Source organism: Hermetia illucens, chromosome 6 (genome assembly GCF_905115235.1).
Source record: "Hermetia illucens chromosome 6, iHerIll2.2.curated.20191125, whole genome shotgun sequence".
Taxonomy (NCBI): Eukaryota; Metazoa; Arthropoda; class Insecta; order Diptera; family Stratiomyidae; genus Hermetia; species Hermetia illucens.
Window position 1 is genome coordinate 97517188 of NC_051854.1, and position 12609 is coordinate 97529796.

A 12609-nucleotide genomic window follows, 5' to 3' on the forward strand; every position below is an offset into this window, starting at 1 on the left:
AACTAGGGACACCCGTGTTAGCCAGTGAAGTTTTTATCCACTCCCAGCTTGCGGAATTGAACGCATTTTTGATGTCCAATGTCACTACGGCACAGCATTTTTTAGACGACATCGCGTCTCGAGCCAGCTTCAAAACAACGTCTACGGCGTCGATCGTTGAGTGGGCTTGACGAAATCCAAATTGTCGCTCCGATAGTCCATCCTTGTATTCGATGATAGGGAGCAGTGTGTTGTAGATGACCCTTTCGAGCATCTTTCCTGCCGTGTCGATAAGGCAAATCGGTCGGTATGATGAAGGGTGTCCTGGGTGTTTATTCGGCTTCGGGAGCAAAACTAGTTTTTGCCTTTTCCACCGATCGGGGAAAATTCCTTCTATCATGCATGTCTCAAACACGCTGATAAACCAGTCGGGTCTGGTCTTAACAGCGAGTTTAAGGGCTCTATTGGGAACAGCATCCAGACCGGGTGCTTTGTTATCACCAATTCTCCGGCAAATTTGCGTAAGTTCCTCCTCAGTTACCGCAGGTATGGTGTAGACGTCGAGTGCTCGCTTGTGTTGTTTGCGCTCCCCTTTATCCGGGGGGAAGAGCGCCGTCACGATATCGAGCAGAAGATGCGGACAGGTCAATTGTGGTGTTCGTCCTCTCATCTTCTTCATAACTATCCTGTACGCTGTTCCCCAGGGGCTTTGGTCTGCCTCTGTGCAAAGCTCCTTGAAGCATTCCCGCTTGCTGGTCCGTATAGCCTGCTTAAGCTTACCTCGAAGGTTCACATATGCTAGCCGTTTTTCGTCGAAGTCTGGTCTTGCTCTAGATCGTTGGCAGATCCTTCTAGCACGAAAACATGCATCCCGTAACACCGCGATCTCTTCATTCCACCAATAGTTTGAGCGCCTTTTTGCGAGAACTCGTCGCCTCGGCATAGCAGCGTCGCATGCTCTTGTTATGCCTCCCATCATTTGCTCTACCTTTTCCGTAGCCGCACCACCGGGACTTTGGCCTCCCAATAGAATCTCTATGAATGCATCCTCCTCAAGCCCCTTCACGGACCAGCCCCGGCTTCCAGCCTCACGGAAAGACGTATCGACGCATGGCCCATATTCGATCTGGAGGAAAATCGCCTGGTGGTCGCTGTGAGTATAATGCTCACTGACAAACCATGTCATTCTCCTCGCCAATGTGGTACTCACATATGTCAGATCGACTATTGAGTCCGACCCTGTCCCACGAAAAGTGGAAACGTTTCCCGTGTTGGCAAGCACCAAATCTAGCTCCGCGAAAGCCTCGAGCAGGATACGGCCCCTGGCGTTCGTAGTGCGACTGCCCCAATCAACGGCCCACGCGTTGAAATCACCAGCTATGATCTTGGGGTTTCGACTTCTTGCATCCGAGACTAGCATACCTAGCATTCCTTCGAATTCTGTTATCGTCGCGCTTGGTGGAGCATAGCAACTATATATATAGATACCAGCTATTTTTGCCCTGACGAATCCAACTTCTGGAAACTCCATCACTTCTTGAATGGCCTGATTTCCACACGCCCATATTGCCGCCTTACCAGTTTCATCTGCAGTCCAGGCACCGCTTTTATTGTTGCGATAGGGCTCGCTGATTATGGCAGCTTCGATTCCCTTCTCATAGATGGTCTGCGAAAGAAGGTCTTGCGCTGCCTCGCAGTGGTTGAGGTTGATTTGTATCAACCTCATTTTTTTACTGCATTCAAGGCTCGCCTGAACACTGGGCATCTGCTGCTGCCTGCAACGTGCCGACAGTCGACGCCCTTTTTTTCCTTGCAGAGCATGCATTCAGGCTCAGCCTTGCATTCCCTGAACATATGGCCTTCTCTCCCACATTTTCTGCAACATTTTGATCTATCACAGTCACCGGTGCATTTCGCCGCTATGTGACCGAATTCCAGGCATCTAAAGCAGCGCTTAAGGGATACCTGCTCCCTGAGTCGGTAAACGACCCAACCTATTTTTACTTTCTCAGCCGCCAGCAGTTTGAACGCTGCTTCAGTTGCTAAGCTTATGGTTGCCGTTTGCGTGCCTCCGTATGCCTTCCTCAGTCCCCTGATTGCAGAATCTTGCAAGCCAAGTGGTCCGAACTGCTTTTCTAAGGCGTCACGGATATCCTCCTTGGTCGTGATTTCGTCAATGTCTTTACATTCTATGACAAGCTCCTGCTTTCTGGCCCGTACTTGAGCTTCTTCTCCTAAGGACTTCTCCACCTTGCCGAGGAAATTTTCTGCCGTTTTGCCCGGAGACTTCTTCAGCTCCAGCATCAAGTCTCCTTTCTGGGAGCGTCTGATTCGGCTGACGTTTTCTCCAAGGTCCATCAGCTCAGGATCGGATTTGACCTTCCTAAGGATATCGGCGTAAGTCATATCCCCTTTTTTGGAGATGATGATTAATTCGGGCCGTAATCTTCTTTTCTGCGCCGTATTGTTCCTTCCACCAACCTTGGTCCCTTTTTGAGGCTTTGCCTCCCTTGGGTCAATTGGAGCCGGCGCCGCAGTTTCCACGATGTTGGTAACTTTGTTTCCCTTGCCTTTTGCCGGTGAGAGGCCTTTTTGCCGTTTCGCGTGCTGTGAGGATCCGAAAGAATCGTTCGCGCACTCTCTACTCCTCTTTTCAAGTTTACCGCCCTTTTGATGTTGAGGGGGTGTCACTTGTGTTGCCTGGGTGACGCTTGATTTCTTCGAGGCGTTTTTTTCCTCCTTGGCACCATTGTATAGTACCCGAATGGTACGGACCATGTTTTTGATAGCCTGGTGCACGTTGTGTTTGTCCTTAATAAATTCAGACAACTCTATTATTTTACCTCCGAGTAGGGCAAACGATGATTCTTCCGGACTCTGACATAGCCCCTCCGCTTGGTTTTCACGTTGGGCGCTTACGTACTTATTAGCCTTCCGAGAGTTTCCCTGATTTCCTTCCTTCATCAAGGTTGATTTCGGAGGAGACCGCGCTATCGTCGAGCTTCTCTTAAATGGATCAACCACTAAGTCCTGCGACGTATTTCGACCAGGTGTAGTTACCCCGCTATGGGCTAATACCTGACCAGTTTGTGCCCCATCTTTTCTTGGGTTTTGAACAGGCGTTCTCGGGAGTGATGTACTCCTTTTAAATGCCTCTTTCTCCAGGCTACTTGTAGTATTTGATGCAACGGTGGCCAAGTAATCCACCACTGAGGCACTGCAGTCGAGGGATATCGACGGCCGGGAGCCTGCTTGCCCACTCCCAAAAGCCGCCGGTACTGGGTTTCCGAAGCCCTGCACCGTAACTTTATTCTCCTTCTGTTCCTCCATGTTTGGTTTTATTTCTGGGTATCCTTCCCATAGCCAATTTTTATCCACGGGCGGGCGTTTACTTCCCTCCTACCCGGCCTGCGCATAAGCATGCCCATACACGCACACCTCCAAATGCGTATATGTGCATATTCCTACGCATCCGCCGAGCATTCCCTTATCCGCACGAAGGGACGCGCCTGATCGGAGATTTGGCAACTCCGCACAGGTCTGTCTGTCTGTCTGTCTGTCCGTCTGTCTGTCTGTCTGTCTGTCTGTCTGTCTGTCTGTCTGTCCGTCACACGCATTTTTCTCGGAGACGGTTATAGCGATAGACACCAAATTTGGTAGAAAGGTGGGAACTGTGAACACTCACGCATACAGCGAATTACATCTTTTTACGTCGAATTTAAGGGGGGGTCCCCATACATGCAAAAGGGGGGTGTAAAATTTTTTTTCATCAAATATAGTCATGTGGGGTATCAAATTAAAGGTCTCGATTAGTACTTATCCAAGCCGATCTTAGTTTTGACATTCGTTGGAAGGGTGGGGAGCGCGGGGGGTTGAAAGCGATCACTTCTTTAAGGGGGCCATTCTCAGAAACCACCAAACCGAAAAATCTGAAAAAAATCAGGAGGCTGCCACTATATGGTGCCTGGGCTCCGAAATACCTTTCATGCCGATATCTGTTTAAATAAAGTTAATAATAGTATATTACTATAATTTTTTGTAATTGGTTAGAAACCCCCCTTAAGTTCATCCTAGTACCATGAAATTTTGCAGTGATATAGGTTATAATATAGGGCATGATCATACCAAGTTTGGTGGAAATCGCACTATTACTAACAAAGTTATAATACCTCAAATTTGCTGCTTCTTTGAAAATTGAAGACTATGAATGTCAATATCACCCGAAAGTGGATACTCTCACATAATATGATATATGGATATATTACGTGCTACGTACTAAGAAATACACAAAACCTTTCGTACCTGAAGCGTCCAGCTTCCGGTTTCCCGACTTGTTAGGTTTTATCTCGCGTATTGGCTTATTTCGTACTCTTGTGCGAATTTCCTTTTGCTTGTGTGATTGTTTTTAAGATCTGGGGCGGCTCCATGCATTGGCATAGACACATAAATTCTGAAAAATGACATTTGAGGAATTGAAACAAACCAACGGGGGTTTCAGCGAGGAACCAGACTCGGATGCCGCAAGTCAAAACATACCCGTTCCAAGCTTTATTCCTGGAAGAAGGGCTTTAGTCGAGCCAAGGAGCCCCTATTGACCGTCGTTGAGGCTATAATGTTGTGGGCCTCTCTCGAGAACTTCCAAGGGGCCCTCGAAGCCGCTTCCAAGAGGCGTCCGCCCTAATTAAGGCATGCGTGCAGGACTTGAGAAGCCTGAGCACGTCAACTACGGTTTTTGTGTGATTGGCGAGTGGTGGCTGCTTCAACTTTGATATCGCGTTCTTGAGCAGACGCAACAAACCGATAGTGTTGACCTGATGTCGAGTACAGGGTCGTTGGGGAGTCTCAAGTTCTCTTCATATACCAGCTGCGGGGGACTTGGAGCAAGTTCTTCCCGATTGGCTGTCTGGAGGCCAAGTAAGACGAGTGGCACAACTTACGACCAAGAAGGGTCGTCTTGGGTCATTATAGCGGCCATCAGCGTTCTGCGGATGATACGCGGATGTCCGGCGACGTTCGAAGCCGAGGAGGACTTAAATTTCATTCCCCGCAAAGGGCCTATTAAATCGATGTGGCTCGTATGGAAACGATTGGTGGACCGAGGGAACACGCCTACCTCTTTTCTCACATGCTTCGTAGTCTTGCACTTCCAGCATGCGATGAAGCGCCTTGGCCAAGAATTAATCTATCGGTGGGACTACGTTCGGAAGAGACATTGCGGGAGGGTCTTCAAAGACGATAAAAAGATGGGAATGCTGATGTCCGCGGCAACGAAACTCCAAGAAAACGCTCGTGGTGGTCCTAGACTCAGACCTACTTGCCTCTAGCTATATGTGCGGATCGACGAAGAATTTGCTGCAGCAAGTTTCAATGAATGCGGTATTAAATTATGACGCCGGGATACGGGAGGAACTGAAACTTCTGCACCTGTTTCGACCAAGTAGTTGCGCGCCTCAAAGAATCGTAGATTCTGAGGTGACGTGGTGCCTAATTTCGGGTAGCAGTTGCCAAAACGATGGCGATGGCTGAAGGAACCACGCTGCCGGGCCCCTACGTGAAAACAGTGGTTTTTGTACTTGCCCGCTCTGAATTCTGCAAAGTTGCCGTTACTGGCAATTGATCTTGTGTTGGAACAACTCACGGTTTGTTGCGGACGTTTGTGCGGTTCCAGTGCACTTCGAGGCGGATGTATACCCAAAGAGACTTGTTCCATGCTCTCTGGCTGCCCGCACACTTGTTAATGTTGCCAATGGCGTCAGCTGTGGCCTAAGTTGTCTGACTTGCGGTGCGTATCAAAGTTAGTGAGGTCTCAACCACACCACGGTCGTTGCTATGTTCACGTAAGAGCCTGAAAGGCGAACTGCATATCTCCTGTTTGATAGAGCCGCAGAAGAATTCAATAAAAATGTGGAGAACTCGTGGTTGCCCCGAATCAATAACGCATTCCATTCCTGTGGGGCACGCTTGCAATTTCGAGAAACTTTGCTCTTAGATTCGAAGTCACCACAGAAGAATTCACTAGACTTCTTCTTTAAAATCTTTTTATATATTTGGAACATGAGCATATGAAAATACAAATTAACCTATATGTCTAAAAACTTTTTATAATTTAAAGAATAATGGGAGTCAGCTCTCCTATGATATCTTTTTGATCTCTGGTTGCTTGTCCTACGACTACCGGGTCGATAGGGAGTTGCTTTTTGTAACCCTTTTACCCGACTCAGTAGCCCTTCTGCTCCTCGTTGCTGGTCTCGAGGTGCGCATTGACCCTTCCACTAATGATGGACGTTTTGAATTTGTAGAGGCTTGGTAAGCAAGTAATCGGTATTGTGTCTGCGGTGCCATGCGCCGTGTCTTACTTAGGTAAAAGGTAAATAATCCCCGGTATGAGGAAGGACAGAAACTCCTTCGGCGGAGTCACGACTTGATTTATGCTGTGTGCCACCCGACCATGCATACTGGTGAACTTTTTGTACCAGAAGTTCTGCACCCGATACAGACCTGGGCCCCTCCATTTTTTCGAGCTGTTTACGGCTCGTCGAACCTCCTCTTGGGTAACATCCGCAAAATTCATGCCAGGCATAGTGGCATGGCAGGTGCCTTCGGCGGTGATCCAGTCAACATGCTCAGTATGCTGGGCGGGTAATCCCCAAAGCCCACCCCAATATTCTTTCGATTTCGTTACCGAAAACTATACTGTCTGAACGTTCTGTTGGGATTCGTTGATAAATCTGAAAAAGCTTCACTGGTTCTTAAAGTACGTTGCATTTTCGACACGTGTGGAATGACTTTCGCCGTCATAACTGACTGCATACGAGTGAAAGTTTCTGCTTTAGTGCGTCCTGAATTTCAATTACGGGTGCCTCACTGGAGATGGCGTAGTTCCTGTGAACTATGCGAAGTTTATTCTTCACCCGCCTGCTGGCATTGAGCCAGCCTCCGAATGTCCTACCTTAGTGAGTCGCGTCGACAATCCAGACGAATTTTCCATGGTGGATTTTTTCGGTCACTTAAACCAATAACTTGAAAGCGAATCTTTATACCGTGCAACCTAACGGCCGTAACTTCACCACAATATACAAGTGATTCTAGCGACATATCCGCACGCAGTCGAGATGCAATCTCATCATTGATTTGAAGTTGAATTTTCGGAGTTACTGGAAATGTCAGATAGAGAGAAAGATACCAGGTCTATGCAAAGGATCCATTTCCGAGAATTCTACACACGCTCTTTGGAATTCGTTCCGAACCTCAGCGGAAACCTCAGCTGGATGAATTTGCATTTTATACCCAACTACCATGTGTGGTGATAGTTTTCTCAATGAGTAATCAGTAAGACTGCAAGGTTTCCTGCACTTTCCTGACCTATCCCCTGAGATGTTGCGGTGGCGTACAGTCATTCAGACTGAAGGTATCCATCCCGCCTCTTTTCACAACCGAGGAGCATACTTCAAACTGGTAAAGCGTTAATATAAGTTTTCTAAAAAGAAACTTTCAAATTTTTTCGTTCAGTAAAATTTCTTTTGACACTCCATCTGGTTGTTGTATTGACTGAAACGTTTGCGGTATTCATGTGCTTTTATCTTTGTTGTCGGTATCTCAGATCCCCAAAATATTTTTCGACATATTAAGTTCAGTTTGGGCTTTTGTATTGAGAGTGGAAATTTGAACTTCTGTAAGCCTAGTAAAGATTGTGGTATTTGTTTCGCGGGTGCTACTTTTCGGAGTGCTATGTTTGAATTTAAATATTATCTATAATATAAAAGATGCATAGAAAACAAACTGTATAAAGCTTGAAGTTTCAGACATGAAACATTTTATCTACTTGTATAGGAGCTTTGATTGTGCGGCTGTCTTTTATGTCAAGTCGTCAATTCATTAATCTTTTCCATGGTAGTGAAGGAACATATGAGAGAGCCAAGCCTGCCTGTAAAAAATGAGAGGAGTGAGATCTACAAAATTGCTTGTTCAGAATGCGTTGGACAAACTGAAACCCTGGCGGCCACCAGCATTAGATAACATATAGGAGAAGCATGGATTGCGTTGAAGAAAGGACGAGCAGCGAGCGAAATAAAATCGTCAGTAGCCAAGCATATGGTAAGCAGGAACCATATAATAATATAATAATCGTTGGCGCAACAATCCATGTTGGATCAGGGCCTTGAAGTGTGTTAGAGCACTTCATTCAAGACCGTAACGGTACACTAGGAGGCAATGTGGTCGGCATTGCGCTCGCCCGAGATTATTACCCTGATTTGACTCAGGTACTCATTCACAGCTGAGTCGACTGGCATCCGACGTCAAATCACGATACAAATCCCACTGCCACCAGCGAGATTTGAACCGCGACCTTCCGTACGACAGCCTTGTACTCTAACCACTCAGCTATCCGGACACCATAACATCACCATAAATAACTACGAGATGCTGCATACGGTAAGAGGAACATGGTCATTGGACATCCAAGAGAGTCTAGGATCTTGGCAACGCTCCAGCACTCCGGCACTTGTGTAGTGCTTGTCACAAACTTATTGTTCAGAATAAATTCAAGAAGGTACTCACCTCTTCGATTGGTGCCGCTGCTTCCCCAATCGCAGCCCTGGTAACGCCCTCTTCTCATAGTACTTCACCAGTTTTGTGGCTTGTTTCCGTGGAGCCCGGATATCCCGAAGCCACGATTGCCTCTCGAGTGCTCCTCTCGGCTTCCAATGAGACTTGGATAGCCACAAGGTCCCCGGTCACTAACTCTGAAAGACATATATATTTTAAATTACGTTTAACAATTATAAAAGCAGGTTTTTACAAGAGGAGTCCCAAATAACCTGCATGCTTCCTCCTTGCAGACCGCGAATCTGTCCCCGGTAAACCCAGGGCTCCTGAGCCAGCACTATTCCAATGTTCCCCTTCGAACTTGCCCTTGCAATTACCACCGGTGCACCTTTCGCATGGTGGAGGTTTATTTGGGTTATCTTAGTGCTGGCCATTGGCTCCGTTATTGTTTGGAGCTGTTCTCCACTGTCGCAGAATCGCCCTCCACCTCCGACATGCACTTTCCTGCGTGTCGGCGCCCGCCCTGAGCCCTAGAAATCCTAGGTCTAGGTCGTCCAGCTTCTGCTCTTCACTGAGCAGCAGGTCTACTTCCCTGGCTAATCCAGTTCATTTCGCCTCTATGGCTTTCGAGACTTCTTCGGGGACATCGGTATGCTTTTCACCTGGTATCTCCTTCGAGGTGTCTTTTGTCCGCTTTTCCCTGTGCACGTGCACATGTACATTGCCAAATCGATAGTTAATATGGCAACTCCGACGTTTGATTGCCTCCAGGGATCGGCCATCTACTCCGACCATGAGGAGTCTTCCCTTGCCCTCCTTGTTTCTGAAGACTCTCCATAATTGCGTATGGAGATCCTCATTCTGAGCGACCTCCTAGGTCCATGAGATTTTTCGTCTTTCTTGTTGCGGCTTTCGGAGATAAACTGTCACCATGTGTGCTCCTGGTATATAATCCCCAAAACATGTTGACAGTTGCTCCTTCCCAGCCTGCAAATTTATGAACTATGGTCCTGAGCCACTGTGCAGTGTCTTTCGTCACCCAGCTCAGCAGTATATGATCTGGTCATGTCCTCCTTTCCTTACACATCTGCCGGACGACAAGGTCTTCGATGGTTTCCTGCTCCTCACGAGTGAGCATTTGCTCGGGAAACATTTTTGGCAGTATGGCCAGTCGAATGCCCTTGATCACACTAGCATAGCTAATGGTGGACTTCCTGATTCCAGCCTTCACCCGAGACATGCCCGGGTTTTCTCCCCCCTTGGGCTCATGTTTGGATTTTTTTGGAGCATTCCCTTCACGAGGGCTAATCTCTGATGCTTCCCGCTTTCTTGACGTCCCAACCTTCCCCTTCTTGGGTGTAATCGCTTGCCTCTCACTATTTCGGAGATATGCCTCCGTCTGGTTAACCAGTTTGTGTGTGGTACGGGGTCCCGCTTTAATGGCGGTAGTATTTTTTATTTTAATACAAGTACTGCTTTGACTCTCATGAGTATGGGGGTTAGGAGGTCCGCCATGCCATAGTCCCCCGTAACACGGTAAGGTCTAACTTACTTACTGAGGCGACCAGGTACCAGTGAGGCTCCGTTCGAATACAGTCAGTTATCGCCGACTGCAAACCGTACCGCTTTGTTAATAGTAGCGTCACTTCGTACAAGGTGTGGCTATCACCACTCATTAACGGTCTTGGTAGACGATAGGTTTGGCCTCTGAAAAGCCATACATCGCCCTAGAGGAGAGACAACTCACCCTCAAAGAGAGATAGGTTGGCCTCAGGGATCTATGTGCCGCGTCAACCCATCCTGCAGTGCACTGATTGACCCATATTTAGCACATATTTTTAAATATAAATTTCGGAAAGCAAAATGACACAATAAAAGCTCACTCGACGCAAGAGCCAGAGTGGTTTTTTTGGGAAGTGCAGGTTCTGCTCCGGTCTTCTTTCAGTTCGCTTTCAGTGGATACGTTGCTCCTCTGTAGTCGCGGGCTCCTTTTGCCATCTGACCAGCTGATTTTGTTAGGGTGCCACCTTTTTGGTGGCGGAACCCGAAGGCATGGTTCCTCCAGTTGGAGGTGCACTATGCACTGGCTGGCGTTTTGACGGACGCGGCAAAATTCAACCACCCTTTGCTCGGTTTGGATGAGTAATCCGTCGGATTCGTCGCCGACGGACTAAGCGAGTGCTCCTACGTGCGGCTAAAGAAAGTTCTTCATCTTCGACTCACATTCTTCTATCTACTGCGAGATCTCTGAAAAGGGACCTAGGCTCTGTGCAGATCTTGCGCACCCTGGCATTTGGACAACGAATCAACTAGTCTCCAGCAGGTATTTCTGGCCGTCCATGAACAAAGACGTGAACTCTTGGGCCAAAGAGTGCACGCCAAGAGCGTAAAGTCACTAGATATGTTAGGAAGGAAGTAGGAGTATTCCGTAGGTCTACAAGGCACTTCCACACTATACACCTCCACTTTCTAGGCCCTTTGAGAGACTCGTACAGCTACAAGTATGCCTGGAGTGGTCTGAGGCAATACCTCTGAAGGCCATAACAATGAAGTCATGCGCTGAGGCCCACTGTGGAGTTAGTGTTCCCGCCGTCTTCATCACAGGTCAGGGAATGCAATTGGAATCTACTCTCTTCTCGGCGCTTGGAAGCTTCTGGTATTCAAATGTCATCGAACAACTGCATACCATCCACAGTCCAATAGGATGCTACATAGAACGTTGGCATCATGCGCTGAAGGCAGTCGTTATGGCTCCCTGCGAGTTGTCCTGGTCGCAGGTCCTGCCATCTGTTCTGCTTGGGCTCTATACAGCCGGCCGTGAAGAGTTTATTGGCGACTTAGTTGTCTACAAAAAAAGCGGCTGCGGAGAGACCGGATTGTTGCGTTTACTATGAGAGGCCGTTCCCAAATTAAAGCCATCTCCGCCATCTCGCCACACGCAGCCGGCGATACCAATACACGTCCTTCCTAATTTCCCTTTAAAAAGATACTACTAAATGACACAAATTATTGGCTACTGAGCCTCATTCCTGATGGTCCTAATTTCAAGGAATCCATTATAGTCTACAATCAATAAAGCTACCTGCGGATATCCTTGAAGCTTCAGTACTCATTCTTTTGTATTTTTGGGTCAAATTCTCCAACAGAGAGTGAAATTTATCTCAAAGACACAATCCCGCATTGCTCTTTCTTTCGGTTTTTAGTTTTCGATTATCCCATTGCCATCATCGTAAAACATACTCGAGCATGAAAAAGTTTCCATTGAAAATGTGTCAAATGAAAGAATTGATAAAAGCAAAAGACAAGATGAAAGAAAACAATATGCATCAGTGATTGGAGAAATCCTGACATAAGATTGTATTATCTTTCCTCCTTGTTTTCGTTCTCTCGATAATCTAATTATCTGCACGCTTAGCCTACAAATTTCTCATTGCAGATTGATATTTTGATCGCAGCAAGGACTCGAATTTACTCGTCCTGGTATGCTGGAGTTTTACTGGCTGAAAGTACACTCATAAATTTCTTCGGTAACGAGAGAACCTAAGCTCCTTCTTGACGTTTTATTCGAATCGAATTTCTGGAAATTCGTTCGTCCACGAAAATCATCCTGATTCGATGGAGAATATGAAGAAAGATAATAACGACTGGACTCTCTGGGGAGCTTACGTAGGTATGAGAATATCCAGGGTACCGTAAAAGCGCTAATAAAGTGAGAATTAAACCACTTAGAATTCCAATTTTACCCATGAATTTATTCTACTCTTATCGTTCGCCAGACTGCATATTTTCCATCAATTATGGTAAGTTGGTCAACAATCTGAGGATTTGATTGTTTCCATGACCGAGGACCCATAAGCATTTGAAATTAAAATTCCTGTAATTTATCTAAAAGGTGACGGTTCCGGGAAGCTATTTTTCTAAGGAAATATTCCCAGCGGAATACGGATTCTCTTTAATTTCAATAAACTTTTCCGGCCTTATTTCCTAGAAAGGTCATTAATTTTCAGGAGTTTCTTCTGGGTATTGGTTTTCTCGCCGAGAAAGATATCATAGAAAATTCTGGGTCAAAATATAAATTCAAGG